Raw genomic sequence first — 13,652 nt, 5'->3', positions numbered from 1 at the left:
GTAGGAGAACACCTGTAGCCTCAGTGTCCATCTGGTAATGCAGGATGAGGTTTTGGGACAGTTGAATGCCCAGGCTAGAACTCTGTGGTCTGTGAACACGTCAAACGTTTCACCTTCCAGATAATGTCACCACTTCGCCCTAACAACTGGCAGACATTTCTTTTCTGATGTGGAATACCTCAGCTCGGCAGCATGAAGAACCCTTGATGTAAAGGCAAAGACTTTCTCTTCTCTTTCAATGGTCTGCATCAGGACAGCTCCAAGACCCACATCGCTGGAGTCACAATGAACCTGAAAGCCAAGGTGTGGGCTTGGTTGAGTCAGCACTGGTGGGGACAGTAGGAAGCTGTTCAAAGGTGACCTGACAATACATAGATCACTCGCATGGCACTCCCTTGAGATTATTGAGTGGGGCTACAATGTCTGCCAGCCGAGGAATAAACTTAAACCCCAGAGGTTTCTGGGGTTGGTGGGCTGGTATCATAACCTTCTTTTCAAATCAGTGGGTTGCGGGTAGGCTGCAATGGATTAAAAAAATGTTTGGGGTCTACTTCCACTCCCTGGCCTGAAACTGCATGCCCAACGAAAGAGAGCTAAATCTGTTACAGGTGTAATTTATTGACATTAAGGGTTAGATGAGCCTGGTGTAGTTTTTGGAAAACTGCCTCTATGTCACAAAGATGTCGTTCCTGAGTTCTGGAGAAGACAATGATGTCGTCTATGTAGATGAAGCAGATTTTCCCTCTTAACTTCCCCAGGACGTTTTCCATCATCCGCTGGAAGGTGGCTCCAGCATTCCGTAAACCAAATGGCATGACCTTAAACTGAAACAGGCCTATATGCGTGACCATGGCAGACTTGTGTTTGCTCTCTTCATCCATTGACACTTGCCAGTACCCACTCTGAAGGTCGAGAGAGCTAAAGTACCAGGCCCCTTGTAAAGACTCAAAGATTTCATGCACCAGTGGCATTGGATAAGCGTGTGTGTCGCTCTGAGCGAGTGAGTGGGGGCGGGACCCCGAGACCTCTGTGTTTGTGTGCGCGCACGCACACACGCAAACACACATTTTCACACTTCGCTCCTGGTATTTCACATGATGGCCTATACATGACGATTTAAAAAAACGTTTTTAATAGAAAGACATGAAAATAAAAACATTCAAGGGAGAGAAAGAGAAAACAGGGACTAAGGAGGAGAGTAAGAGAAAGACAGGGACAAAGAGAAATGGTAATCACTTTTGAAAGTATATTTTGTTATTATTTCTGTAACTCCATAATTGACCTATTGTCTTGTGTGTTATCTTCTCACTTAATTAAAACAAGATATAAGACAGAGGCCCATCTTCAACATTAATCAGATATCCTGCTGAAAACCAAGGTAATAGATGTGAATGGACAATACAGTACATTCTTATTGTACAGAGATCATATTGTTTATGAAAATAAGAGTTTACTGTGAGTGCACTATTAACTATTAATATGTTTTGTTGGGTTGGAAAGAAGACTTTCTTAGATAAGGATTAAAAAAGGTGGAGAACAACGGATGCAGAGGGCCCCATGCCTGTGTTCGCCTTGGGCCCCCAAATTTCTAAATCCGCCACTGGCAGGGAGTTCCATCCTTCCTCGGGAACAAAACCTCTGGAGCAGCCTAAGCAGAAGAGGATGGCTCTATGACACCATTGCCGAGCATTTCTTTAAAGTTCTTCCTCAATCACTGTTTGTTTTTGCATGGACACTCTGTAAGCCCTCCTTCGTACTGGAAGCTCATCCTTAGTCAGGACTCCAAACTGTATACCACTTCTGCAGCAGTGGCCTGACCACCTTGGGTGGAGCTTCCAAGAGGGTAATTGCTGATGGCTTCTCATTGTCCATTACAGCCATGTAAAAGTTGACTGTAGTCACTGCGTGGCTCCACTGCAATGCATCACGTGTTTTTGGTAAGAACTAGCATGACATATCTCCTCATGTGTGGCTTTAAGATGATTTGGCTTGCACACATGAAGTGCAAGCCAAGCAGTAAAGGCATGCATAGCTGGTCGTCACCTAAAACATGTATGCTGATGGTGATGTGGGCATCGTGGAGGGAGAGGAGCAAGGTAGCCTTCCCGATAGCTTTACTCTCTTGCCCGTTGGCCAGAATAATCTTTGGTATTTCACTCACACTCTCATCCACTTTCCTTATGTTTTCCCACAGGGTTCTACTCATCGGGGAATGTGTACATCCTGAATCCAGAACAGCATCCCTCCCTTGTGCCTCGGATCCCTATGAGCACCACAAGGAGAGTTGGGATCCCAAGCACAGAGGCCACATCTGCTCCATGCCCACAGCCCTGGCCATGCTCAGGTTTCTTGCTGGACCTTTTAGAAGAGCGGTCTGAAGGGTTGGACTGTTGTACAGAGCTCCAGTAATCTTTGGAGTTACTCCAGTCCTTTTCTATCAGAGACCCCACCTTGACCACCTGGTCCACAGTGGTCACAATGCCGCGTAGGCCACTTGCCAACCTTGGATTGCATGCACTGAGGATACGTCACACAATCTTTTCCTCCGACATCTCTGGTCTCCATTTCAAGCACAAAGCACGGAGGTCATATGCAAAGTCCCTCAGGCATTGAGTGGGTGACTGTACATTTGAGCTGAGCTGCTCCTCTATTTCAGACTGGTAGTCGGTGGGCAAGAAAGCAAAAATTTGAATTATCTAATCAACGATTTTACTATGGGCTGCAGCTAACCACCAACTCAGTGCCGGCCCTTTTAAAACGGCATTGAGTGTGCCAAAGAGCTCAATATCACTCAATGGTCAGAGGGTCTAAAAGTTGTCACGCTGCCCAATGAAATTAGTGACATCAGTGGAATTCCTTGACTCACCAAACTGAGGAAACTCCATCGTAATAGGAGGTTTGTGGGTGGCTGCAGGTAGTGATGGGAGAGTAACATTTCCCTCAGACGTATGGCGGCTGGCAGGCCCTGGTGCTGCAGGAGTGGAGAAGCTGATTGGCCTCCAGGAGAAAAAACCTTTGTTGACAGTCTTTTGAGGTTCGTCTCCCCACCTATTATCCATTCGCTCTAAACAAGCCACTACCGCCTGACCAAACCTCTGCAGCTTAGTGTCGAAATATTACTTAGCTTCCTGAGCCATTGCCTCAATTGCAGCTCTTTTCACGATTGAGAGTGCTGTCAACTGCTTCTTTGAGCCACTTCTCCGAGGTATCAACCTTCGCTTGAAGGTCCTGAAGCTGTTCCACAAATGAGGCTGCCGCAGTGTCCTCATACTCATCAGCCTGCTGTTGTTCCTCATCAGGAGGCTATAGATATACACTACCGTTCAAAAGTTTGGGGTCACTTAGAAATTTCCTTATTTTTCAAAGAAAAGCACTGTTTTTTTCAATGAAGATAACATTAAATTAATCAGAAATACACTCTATACATTGTTAATGTGGTAAATGACTATTCTAGGTGGAAACGTCTGGTTTTTAATGAAATATCTACATAGGTGTATAGAGGCCCATTTCCAGTAACTATCACTCCAGTGTTCTAATGGTACATTGTGTTTGCTAATCGCCTTAGAAGACTAATGGATGATTAGAAAACCCTTGAAAACCCTTGTGCAATTATGTTAGCACAGCTGAAAACTGTTTTGCTGGTGAGAGAAGCTATAAAACTGGCCTTCCTTTGAGCTAGTTGAGTATCTGGAGCATCACATTTGTGGGTTCGATTATACTTTCAAAATGGCCAGAAAAGAGAACTTTCATGTGAAACTCGCCAGTCTATTCTTGTTCTTAGAAATGAAGGCTATTCCATGCGAGAAATTGCGAAGAAACGGAAAATTTCCTACAACGGTGTGTACTACTCCTTCAGAGAACAGCACAAACGGGCTGTAACCAGAGTAGAAAGAGAAGTGGGAGGCCCCGGTGCACAACTCAGCAAGAAGACAAGTATATTAGAGTCTCTAGTTTGAGAAATAGACGCCTCACAGGTCCTCAACTGGCAGCTTCTTTAAATGGTACCCGCAAAACGCCAGTGTCAACGTCTACAGTGAAAGGCGACTCCGGGATGCTGGCCTTCTAGGCAGAGTGGTAACGAAAAGCCATATCTGAGACTGGCCAATAAAAGAAAAGATTGATATGGGCAAAAGAACACAGACATTGGACAGAGGAAGATTGGAAAAAGTGTTATGGACAGACGAATCAAAGTTTGAGGTGTTTGGATCACACAGAAGAACATTTGTGAGGCGCAGAACAGGTGAAAAGATGCTGGAAGAGTGCCTGACGCCATCTGTCAAGCATGGTGGAGGTAATGTGATGGTCTGGGGCTGCTTTGGTGCTGGTAAAGTGGGAGATTTGTACAAGGTAAAAGGGTTTTAAATAAGGAAGGCTATCACTCCATTTTGCAACGCCATCTCATACCCTGTGGACAGCGCTTGATTGGAGCCAATTTCCTCCTACAACAGGACAACGACCCAAAGCACACCTCCAAACTATTTAGGGAAGAAGCAGGCAGCTGGTATGCTGTCTGTAATGGAGTGGCCAGCGCAGTCACCAGATCTCAACCCCATTGAGCGGTTGTGGGAGCAGCTTGATCGTATGGTATGCAAGAAGTGCCCATCAAGCCAATCCAACTTGTGGGAGGGGCTTCAGGAAGCGTGGGGTTAAATTTCTACAGATTACCTCAACAAATTAACAGCTAGAATGCCAAAGGTCTGCAATGCTGTAATTGCTGCAAATGGAGCATTCTTTGATGAAAGCAAAGTTTGAAGAACAAAATTAATATTTCAAATAAAAATCATTATTTCTAACCTTGTCAATGTCTTGACTATATTTTCTATTCATTTTGCAACTCATTTGATAAATAAAAGTGTGAGTTTTCATGGAAAACACGAAATTGTCTGGGTGACCCCAAACTTTTGAACGGTAGTGTATAGTTTCCAACAGGCTGGTTAACTCAGTGATGCCACTTTGATTGTGTCTAGTTGTAACATGACGACCCGGGTCAGCATATGCATTGGGGGTGGTATTTTTATGCAAATCGATCGATGAGGGAAGGTGCATCTTCTTCATGAGCACTATTACCCACAGCTGACCCCTGCAGGCTTGAGGTAGACATTATTGTTTGGTGCAACTGCAGCACAAACAGGGGAAATATGCAATGTAGTGTCGTGTTATGCACTAAATGCAATAAAGAAATGTATGAGATGTGTAACCCTTGGTTACACTAGAAAGAGTATAAATGTGGACCAGGATAGGAGATACTAGGTTAATAGGAGCCCTGGACTTGAATATCAGTAATGAGAATTACACAACAGGATTGCCTTAAATTAACTTGTATTTGAACACAAACAGCAGTTCAAGTTTCTTTGACAGTTAGAATATAGCATCAATTTCCCCCAAATAATAAACAGAAATAAATAAAATAAAAAAAAGTGTGCACATAAAAGTCACTTTAAAGTCCCTAAGTCCAGTCTTAAATGTCAAATTTGTGGATTGTTTGCTGGGGCCCAATCCGTCTTTGTACAGGGTCTGTCCTACCACACCGTGGAGTGAAGAACATGGAAGTCAATATTTCTCTCAAAGATCTTTATGGTGGCTCGCCATCCAGTTAACTGGAATCTTGGTTCTTCGGTGGATGTCCTCTCTGGCACCGGAGAATTCGTATCTTCACCAAACCTGACCTATAGACAGGTCACACGTGTATATGGAATGTAATCCAAACACAGTAATATCTTGACCATATCTGCTAACATGAACAATTGCTCACATATCAACACAGCCTCCACTTCAAGTTATGGCCTATAATTGGCTCTGTTGTACAACAAAATATAATTATTTTAGTTCAAACTCAATGCTAAATTAAATTAGAATTCTATAAAGGTCAAGTATCAGTATCAAAACAGAATCACATTGACTTAAGGCATACATTCATACACATATTATCAGTCCTTTGGTTTTTTATGCAAGGCACATAATGGCTACATGGTAATACTGAAGTTCAATGAGTAGAAACTCCACAGCTATTGGGCAAAAAGTAAATGAACATGGAGCAGTGCTTTAAATCTGCCCTAATAACCTCTATAAACAACATAGCTAACAAGGTAGCTTTTGGTATTCACATTTAACAATAGACAATTAACATACAAAGATCCGAGGCGACAGAATCGCGGTTCACTCAACACGTTTTCCCCATATCTCACATGCTAATGCTATTAGCGAATGTCAATGAAATTTTGCATCGTAACCGTTAGCCTAGCGGTAAATCTCTTCTTAATCAACAACTACGGATGTCTTACTACTCACCGTTGAATAATGAGAATTCCTGCACCTTTCAACAGGTCAGCAGGGTTACCTCACACATCGACACAGGATTTTAGATAACGATCTGAGCAAAGCAGGTAGTATGCTTTTAGCTTGAGCAGCAAAATGGCAGACAGGATGCACACAGATAAAAAAAACTCGACATAGAGTAGATTTACCAGAGAGGATGGCTGGGTACCTCCCTATACTGGCTAGAAAATGTAACAGTAGGTCACCCAATGAGCCAATACAGTGTCATTTAAAGTATACATTCTCTCTCTCTATAGCAATTACACAATACACAATATTGCAGCCTTAAGAATGTATTTTCACTGCTTTTCCAATGTGGGCTACAGATGCATTAAATGTGTATGTGCTATGTATAGATACAGTGTATGAATGGGTGTGTGCTTAACAATGGGATTTTTGATACTTAACCAGTATTTGCCTTCTGAAGGTGAAAATTGGTACTCACCACAAGGGATACATTGATAGCTCTGGACCTAGCCTCCACATTAGTGTTTTGGTTGAGAGGGCTAATATTTATTGGCTAGAGAACATAACCGGTAAGTGAAGTGGGAAAAGTTTATTCATGCTGAGATCCCACAAGCAAAGAAACCATACTTTGATTATCATTGTAGAGTGTATTATGATTCATTTTGAAGGTAAATTAATGGTGAGTGAAATTTTAGAATCAAAAAGAATTGGGCCCAATGATGAAAATTGCATCAAATGTCGAATGGAAAGAAACAGATAATCCTTTGTTTTTCAGTTCTCCTGATGAGACCGTGATTAAAATCTGGTGTGGTACATCTATGCTTGCAAAAACTCAGGAAGTGAAAACTTGTTCATAATGCATCACAACTGACACAAGTTAAAGAAGGAGCAAACACATTGAAGCAACATACTGTATGCTCAAACATGTTCCTGATTGTTTGTGGGCAAAAATGAAACTGATGTAGGGTTAGTGAAATCAGCCAACCAAAAATAAAGTTGAAGCCAAATGTGAATCTTCCGCAATGTGCTTAATATCCATTAAAGGTTGAAACAGAGCAAAGCATAGGAAAACTAATAAAGGGTAAATAACAGCATGGGTGCTAATTAAGTCCCAAAGTTGCTGTAACACTCCCGTTACCGGTGTTTAAAAGCAGATAAGTCATCTGGTACATGATATACGTTCTGTAAATAAAGTAGTACAGGGTTGGCCAGCGGATGTTCCAAACCCTCATATGCTTCTCACTAATGTTCCACCTCAAGCTAAGTTTTTCACAGTAATTGATTTGTGTTCTGCTTCTTAAGAATTTCATTAGCTGAAGATTGAAGAGACTAGTTTGCATTCACACACAAAGGTAAACAATACACATAAGAGTGCAGGAGCAAGTGAGCACAGTGTCTGGCAGCAAAGGGGGGGGGGGCAACAAAGGACAAGAAGGGACTTTTGATGTCCCATAAGGGTCTGGTGGTTGCACCTGTGGCGTTGTTGACTTTGTTGGCATCTGGATCGCACAGCGTTGGACACTGTGCGAGAGGAGAGGTGATAAGAAAAATAAGACAACAGGAATGTTGGCCGTCACAGAGAAGCCCTTCCGCCATCTACACAAACTTGCATTATTATTATTACTCGGATTATGCTCAGCGGCCAGCCTGCTTCACTCTAAACTATGCAGTTGATAGCGTCACCCTGTGGAGCTACTGAGGAATCTCGTCAACGATATTGAGGTGCTGGTCCACCGCACCTAAACTCAGGTGGGCCCCGTTATCCAGTGTGAGTTAGCCCGAGACTATTTCCTCAAAACCCTGTTACCGGCTGACCTGCATATCCAGACATTACTGGCCCATCCCAGGTCCCTCCAGGAGGCCTTGGAATTAGCCACAGATCGAGAGACGCTGTGTGCTGGGGCACGGGAAGCTGCAGGTGACACACACCAAAAGTGAGAGCTGCTTGTGGAGCCGAATTAAGTACAGCAGAACCTGCCTGGGTGGAAAAACTGACCCGTGTGTGCCACCAAACAGAGAGGAGCAGCCTCCAAGGCCTCCCTTTAGGGTCTGCTGGGGATGTGGACAGCCTGGTCACCTGGTTCGACAATGCCCTCGCAACCCAGCTAACCATGGAAATCAGGGACGGCATAATCGGGACGATGTGGACCCCTGCTTCTGTGTCCCGACCCCAGGAGGTATCAAGGCATATTAATCAAGTGGGGATGTTACAACCGATTCTCACCCCACCTGACCTCACCCTTCCCTTCATTCTTGACACTGGTGCCAGCAACATCGGCTCAGGTGCTGTGTTGACCCAGGTGACACCTGAAGGAGAAAGAGTGGTGGCATAATACAGCACAGCAGGACATTCAACCAGGATGAACGGCGCTATTGCATCACCAAGTGGGAACTGCTTGCTGTGGTCAGCACTGTCCAGCAGGTATTACCTTGGGGGCCACCACTTCACTGTCTGGACTGATCACTCAGCCTTGCAATGGTTAATGTCCTTCAGACAGCCAAAAGGCCAACTGGCACGCTGGGTCGAAGAACTACAGGCTTATGATTTCAAGGTGGTCCATAGACCAGATGCATGGGATGGCAACGCTGATGCAGTCTCCTGCCGCCCCTGCTACAGCGATGAGTGCCGCTACTGCGAGAAAGGGAGGCACAGGAGAGCGAATGTCTACAGACTGAGGAGAAATGTGCAGCTGTGGGACCAGGGGGACCGTCAGCCGATCAGGGACTAGTGGCTGTGGATGCAGCAGAGTTAAGAACAAATCTGGAGGAGGATGTCGAAATCAGAACAGCACTCATGTGGGTGGCAGCACAACACAGCCCTGGTGGGAGGAGGTATCTGTGATTTCTCGAGCCACAAAGGGACTATGGTCAATGTTTGAAGCCCTGCGCCTGTCTGATGGGGTGCTACAAAGGGGGTGGAAAGAACCAGCTACAGCAGAGACACTGTGGCAGGTGGTTGTACCAGGGGACCTGTGGGAGACATTGCTCCGGGCTGCCTCTACTGGGGCCATCACATGTGAGATGTGGAAGATTATTGTCGCCGCCTGCTGCAACAGCTGCACCGCACGTACAGGCCCCACAGACAGATCTCATTCCCAGCTCCAACAGTTTCCAACAGGGGGCACCCTGGTCCCGGGATCGATGTCCTGGGGCCATTTCCCCGCACAGAAATGGGTAACCGCTACATTCTCACCGCCATGCACTACTTCACCAAGTGGCCAGAGGCATACAGGCTGTATGCCTCTGGCCACTTGGCTGCCTGACCAGGAGACCATCATAGATGCTTTGGTGGAGGAGATGTTCAGCAGATTCGGGGCACCCAAAGTCATTCACACCAACCAAGGCAGGAACTTTGAGTCCTGTGTGTTTACAACCATGTGCGAAAAACTGGGTCCCACAAGACCTGCACCACAACCCTCCACCCGCAGGGTGACGGCCTGGTCAAGAGGTTCAACCGCACACTGGCGCAACATCCTGCCATAGTGGCGGCTAAACACTAAAGAGACTGGGCCACCCATGTTCCCCTCGTGCTGATGGCATACCGGTCTGTGTCCCAGGACTCCAGCTCCTGCTCCCCCGCTGCATGTTAGGATGGGAGATTCGGACTCCGGCTGAGATGATGGAAAGCAAGCCCTCTGACAACCTCCAGGGACTGATATGCCAGGAAACTCCATGACCACCTGGAGTCCGCTCACGAGTTTGCCAAAGGCCAGCTGCAGAGTGCAGGAGCAAGACAGAAGAGGAATACGACGTGCATGCCAGCGGACGGCATTTTTAAGCCAACAAGTTGGTCTAGGTGTATAACCCATCAGAGGAGGAAGGGCAGGTGGATGCAGTATCCTGGAGAGACTGGGTGAGGTTGTGTACAGAGTCCAGCTGCCGCTGAGAGGAAGGAAAGTTGCCCTCCACAAAGATAGACTGGCTCCAAATCGGGCTTATCAGGTTCCCCACAGTCTGGACCTTTTCCCTGTCCCTGCCCAGGATTCAACTTCAGCTTCAGCTTTCTTCCCCCCTAACGCAGGCCGGGCGCGGCCTCTGAGATAACGCAGACCACCTGAGAGACTTTGTGTGTCCCGTGTGACTAGTGTAACGGAACTGGTTAACATGTTAATGTTGGACTGTTATACTGTGTTTTATTTTTTATAAATGGAGTTCAGCTAAGTTGGGAGGATTGTTTATTTTAGTAAGTTTTCCATAATGTCAGTGAACATGTCGGCGTTTAGACACGTTAGCCTGTCAGACAGTTCCAGCTACCAATTACTGTGAGCATGGCCGTAGCTACCATTGAGGACACCGAGGTCCAAATAAATCAAAAGAACTACCACGGCAGGTAACGTAGGCTAACGCCAGGGACACACCGGAGGCGGAAGCGCCGCGAAGCGTCAATTCTCGTCCAAGCAGCCGCCTGACTGTTCACACCGGATGTGCATTTCTCTGCGTTGATCAGCCCGCGATTCTGCTTTGTCCGCTGGTTGTTGTAGGCTCCGTTCAATGTAGGGGTTCGGTGGTAAATGATGATGGTCTCCACAAGTGACTGACCTACGCAAGCCTAAAGCCCCCCTACCCCTCCTCTGTCTCTGTCTGCTTGTGTTTAGACAACTGACAAATTTGTAAGTACATAATTAAAAAAAGTTCCTGGCCTGACTGTGAGTTGTGTGAGAAAGCATACTTCTTATTGGGTGAGAGACAGGTGTTGTCCTCAAGTTAGAGTGAGAACTGAGAAGAAAGGTGGGATGCTACACGGGAGCTAGTGAGAGTGTGATAACCGGAGCGTCAGTCAGCCAGGTTTGTTATTTTGGCATCGCTGACAGCCTACAGTAACCTGTGTACTCTTCTCATAAACCTGCAAGCAAAGTTTTGTTTCTTCCTCAATACATGTTACTGACTTGACTTCTTCCCCGGAGTCCTTGTGCTTTATCATATCAGATCCAGGATTGCACCTAGGGCCACATAGTGGATCGTGATAGTGAGTCGTGTTCATGGATCAGCAGCTGATTGTGGATTAAGTCTACAACGTGATTTGTTTAGACATGAAGTGTACCTACCCACATATATACTACTAGCTCTGACCTTACCTCTATGGGTCTTTTCTTTCCATTCACAGTTGGGGGTTTCTCTATAATTTTGTTAGTTCTCTCGTGGCATTTGATATCATGCATATGACAACTCCTCTTGAATGTTACCCTCCAAGAGAGCTGCCACTATTAGCTGGCCCAGCCTCAGCCAGGTCCTTGGAGAGTCATCTTACTCTGTAATGAATGTTCAAAAACTCCTAGATGAGCATGTGTACCAACTAATTTCTCCTTTGTTTGCCTCACCAGAGGCGGCCTAGTTTCTGCAGTTGACACAGACTAGACTAGATTATAGTTGGGCTTATTTTAGTGGAGCACAAAGAGATTTTTAAAGCGCATATATATTCACTGTCGTGGACTTCCTCATAGCACAAGAGATAAATGATATGGAAAAAAAATATCAGATACTAATTAAAAACTTGTGAGTGTACTGAGAAAATAAAAAACAGACACATTCGGTATTTGAAAATAACATTATAATTATTAACATTAAAATGTAGTGGGAAGTTACACATAAAAATTGATTCTCAATCAGTTCACTACAAAAATATATTCTTGGTTAATGCGAACATTCTCAGCATTCTGAAACATTGCAGCAAAATATTTATTTGTATCTAAAAATTAAAAAAACTGTTAACTCAGGCGCAAAGATACACATGGCACATATATACTGTATTTATTTTTTTCAAATCACTACAATAGCTTACAATTACATTCCTGAATTAGATTATTTATTTGTGACATAAAAATGGTTTATATAAAAATAATTAAAATCCAAACCCCATAGAAAGTTGTCCCCCCCCCCAGAAAAGTACAGCAGTTAGAGCTCTGCAGTAGTGGCAAAGTACCTATGGCCATTAGTTATTTTATCGTGGAATAAAAGTGGATTAGAGAGAGTGGTCTGTGAACATTAATCGGTGGTGCAATATATGATGGTATGACAAATTAAGAGAATGAGGAATTAAAAACACAAAGCAAGTAACAGTGTGGTTGAACATACAAAAAACAACTTTTGTATGTTTTTTTTATCTCGTCTGGGGCATCATTAAAAACATCCTCCCTTGAGAGTGTGTGAAAAGTATAGAAGCTAATTTAGGAAAAAAAGATGAAAATGTAAGCACTGTCAAAAATAAAATACTCACTTTGTGGAAGTTTATTAACTTTGTAACTGTTGTTAACATTATGAGGTATGACGACTAAAAAATGACTAAGCCACAAATTTGAATTCACAATTACGAGACACTAGGTAAAAGTCATGACATCTGAGTCAAATCATGAGGCAAGAGCAAAGAAAGTAGGACACAAAATTAAAATGCCAAATCATGTTAAACAAATCAACATATGACAAGTAAAAATATATCCTTTGAGTAATAAAGATGATTCATTACAACACTGTCAAAACTGAAAACAAATATCAACTAAATTTTTTACAAAAACGTCACTCATAAGTATTCTCTGTACTTCAATAAAGTCTATTTTAACTTAGCATCTTGAAAGCTTAACTTACTATGATTTTGGCATAAAAGTAGTTCATTAGTCAACAGTCCATTTTAACTTGGTGTTTCAAAATCATCACTAAGTATTTGCAGAGTATGTTGTTTTTTAATCTAATATATCATAATTTTGACTCACAGTTTAAAATGTTCCTATATTTTAAATTATGCAAAACTTAAAATAAACAATTCAGCAACAAAAGGTTTTAATCTTATTCATTATCATTATTATTTCTCCAGCTGTATATCCATGTGGGGAGATAAAGGCTAGTGATGCACACCAGAGTGGACAAACCATTTCCACAAGCTAAGTCCACGTGAAGAGACTGGTGGCGATATAAGCCTTTCAAAATGATGTAGGGATGATCACTTTAATTCAAACAGCTTCGAAAAGTGGTGTGTATGGCAGATGTGAGATGCTAGATTGATGATTAATGGCACTGGTCACACATCAGAAATGAAGGCTATATCATGTAGCTTTAGGTTAAACAGTTGTGACCGGGCTGCAATGTGTGGTCTTTAGGCACAGGTGGTGTCTCTTCCTTTGTTTCTGTCTACAATGACTGTTCGTCTGCGAACAGCTTTGTGGTCTTTAGAGTGCACGACTGCGAAGAGCCCTTTAGTGTCTCTCTATGAGGGGCTGAGGTCAACTAAGAATCAGCAGGTAGTCAGTCACTGGGTAGAGGGGTCAGGGGACAGTAGTGATTGTGGCTACAGGACTGCAGTACGCTTCATAATCATCAGCAAGTCAGTTTACTCTGAGGAGGCACAAAAGAAAAACATAGACATTACTGTTTGTTGATTC

General features: G+C 43.9%; 1 protein-coding gene across 2 annotated transcripts in view; it reads right to left on the bottom strand.

Moving 5' to 3' along the window:
• Positions 1 to 11,813: 11,813 nt before the first annotated feature.
• The window catches only part of llgl2 (LLGL scribble cell polarity complex component 2), a 60,143-nt gene continuing 58,304 nt past the window's right edge, over positions 11,814 to 13,652 (bottom strand). For both annotated transcript variants that reach the window (XM_035145339.1, XM_035145340.1), the window contains one exon: positions 11,814 to 13,605. The gene's annotated coding sequence lies outside the window, so the exon portion shown is untranslated. The remainder of the gene's footprint in view (positions 13,606 to 13,652) is intronic.

The sequence above is a fragment of the Hippoglossus stenolepis genome, chromosome 21 (assembly GCF_022539355.2).
Source record: "Hippoglossus stenolepis isolate QCI-W04-F060 chromosome 21, HSTE1.2, whole genome shotgun sequence".
In the NCBI taxonomy this organism is placed as follows: Eukaryota; Metazoa; Chordata; class Actinopteri; order Pleuronectiformes; family Pleuronectidae; genus Hippoglossus; species Hippoglossus stenolepis.
This window is presented reverse-complemented; position numbering and strand designations above follow the sequence as displayed.